Here is a 2579-nt window from a genome sequence, read left to right as displayed (position 1 = left end):
AAATTACGTAATGATATCTCTTCTTTTGTGCAGATGGATTTAGAAACACTCTACGATGCATGGGAGAGATACAAGGACCTTTTAAGAAGGTACCCTCACCATGGGTTACTACTTTGGCTACAGGTTCAAACGTTCCATAATGACCTGAATCCTTCGACTAGGTAGATGATTGATGCAACCGCTGGAGGAACTATCAGTAATAAGACACCTGAGGCGGCTTATGAATTTATTGAGGAGATGTCACTGAATAACTATCAGTGGCAAGTTATGAGAACAAAGCCGACGAAAGCAGCTGGTATTTTCAACCTCGACGCGGTTACTATGCTATCTAACCAAGTAGAACTCTTAAAGAAAAAGATTGACGGTTTGTGTGGTTCTACTCAGGTACATCCAGTGATGAGGTGCGATTCGAATGGAGGAGGAGCATCACAGAATATCAACCCTTCAACCGTAGCATCAAGGAGGAACAAGTCCAATATATGGGTAACAATAACTCTAGATCTCAAAATAACCCATATAGTTACACTTATAATGAAGGTTGGAGGAACCATCCCAATTTTTCGTGGGGCGGTCAAGGAAATCAAAGGCCACAACATCCTCCGGGTTTTCAACAACCACCTTACCAGCAAGAAAAGAAGCCGAATCTTGAGGAGATGCTAACCAAATTCATCTCGGTGTCAGAAACTCATTTTCAGAATACTAAGATAGCACTCAAAAATCAACAAGCATCAATCCAAGGGCTCGAAACTCAAATTGGACAGCTCGTTAAGTTAATTTCTGAGCAACCACAAGATAGCCTGCCAAGCAACACTGAATCTAACCCAAGGGAGCAACTCAACGTGATTGCCATTCAAGATGAGGAAGGGTTAGTTGAAAAACCAAGGCAAAAAACGGTGGTAAGCAAAGGTAAGAATGAGGTCGGCCAAAATGACCCAAAGCCAGTAAGTACAGAAATAAACCTCGTGTGCCATACCCCAATGCGACAAGGAAAGACCGCTCAGACGAACAATTTGGTAAATTTCTTAAACTTTTAAAGAAACTACATATTAACCTACCATTTATTAAAGCACTTTTGCAGATGCCGAATGCAGTCAAATTTTTAAAGGAGCTTCTAGCAAATAAACGAAAGTTAGATGAAAGGTCGCATGTGGAGCTGAACGCGGTTTGGTCAGCCATTCTTCAGAATAAGTTACCCAACAAACTAAAAGACCCAGGGAGTTTTATAATTCCTTGTTTAATTTGTAGTTTAAATTTTAATAATGCGTTGGCTGATCTAGGGGCTAGTATCAATGTTATGCCTTACAAATTGTTTAAGCAACTAGGTCTAGGGAAACCGAAACAAACTAGGATGAGCATTAAATTAGCAGATAAAACTGTCAGATTTCCTAGGGGTATTATTGAAGACGTACTCGTTAAAATTGACAAATTTATATTCCTAGTTGATTTTGTTGTTTTAGACATAGAAGAGGATAATAACGTTCCTTTAATTTTGGGAAGGCCCTTTTTAGCAACTGCTAGAACAATTATTGACGTTGGTACAGGTGAACTCACACTTCGTGTAGGAGACGGAAAAATCACCCTTCAAGCTCGCAACCCGAACAACACATCGAAAATTGAAGGTGATTGTACAAATTTTTCTACTAAGACTGATCATCCGGTGCAACCTATTTTTCAGGAAATAAGTTTGAAGGACACACATGAGCCATGTTCAATCCACAATAAAGGATCTACACATGAAGAACGAATGTTACAAATCGAGAAGTTAGATGAATGGCTGACATTCAAACTGAGAAAACACGATGAACCAAAACTATGCCAGAACGAGCTCAATACCTCACCAAATCAAAGTAAGGTTGGAGACAAAGTTTCAATAGATGCCGCAGATCCTCACACTGACACTGCAAAACCGAATGAAGAAATTTCTCTCACGGTACTTAGGATTTTCCCATTTGGTACAGTCGAGGTAAGTCATCCCAAATTCGGCACTTTTAAGGTAAACAATACCCGCCTAAAACCTTATTTTGATGAGATTCATAGCAGGGATCAGGAGTATAAACTCCTCGAACCACCATGACCATTCAATGGGGAGGTAAGTTGAGCTTAGACTATAAATAAGCGCTTCTCGGGAGGAAACCTGAGCACTAACAATATTAATTTCTTTAAATTTTAGTTTTAACATCTAACATACTAACCAACTCATGAAACACAGGCTATTTAAAGCACACACGGCCAGGCACATGGGCGTGCCTTAGGCTGTGTGAAAACAGGGCTAAATTTTCTCCAACACGGGTTACGATAAGTAGCCACAGCCGTGTGACATGGCCGTGGGCGAAACTGCCAAAATAACACGGGCGTGCAACACGCCCGTGTTTTGAAACCATGGGTGAACCTTTCAATTTAACACGGGCGTGCGCCTGCATACACGGGCGTGGGAGAAGCTAACGGAGATCGACACAGCTATGCAACATGGTCGTGTACACCAATGCACCTAATTTCAAAAACTACGAAACACACGGGTTGAGATTAGAGCACACGGGCATACCCCACGGCCACAATTTTTCTATAAACACTTATTATTT

At 40.9% G+C, this 2579-nt stretch overlaps 1 non-coding gene across 1 annotated transcript; it reads right to left on the bottom strand.

Annotated features, from left to right (window-relative positions):
- On the bottom strand, positions 1-107 carry LOC121209188 (small nucleolar RNA R71). The gene has a single exon (XR_005904305.1). It is a non-coding gene; the product is annotated as a small nucleolar RNA R71 (small nucleolar RNA).
- Positions 108-2579: the final 2472 nt, after the last annotated feature.

Source organism: Gossypium hirsutum, chromosome A10 (genome assembly GCF_007990345.1).
Source record: "Gossypium hirsutum isolate 1008001.06 chromosome A10, Gossypium_hirsutum_v2.1, whole genome shotgun sequence".
NCBI lineage: Eukaryota > Viridiplantae > Streptophyta > Magnoliopsida > Malvales > Malvaceae > Gossypium > Gossypium hirsutum.
The sequence above is the reverse complement of the archived record's forward strand: the minus strand, read 5'-3'. Positions and strand labels throughout refer to the sequence as shown.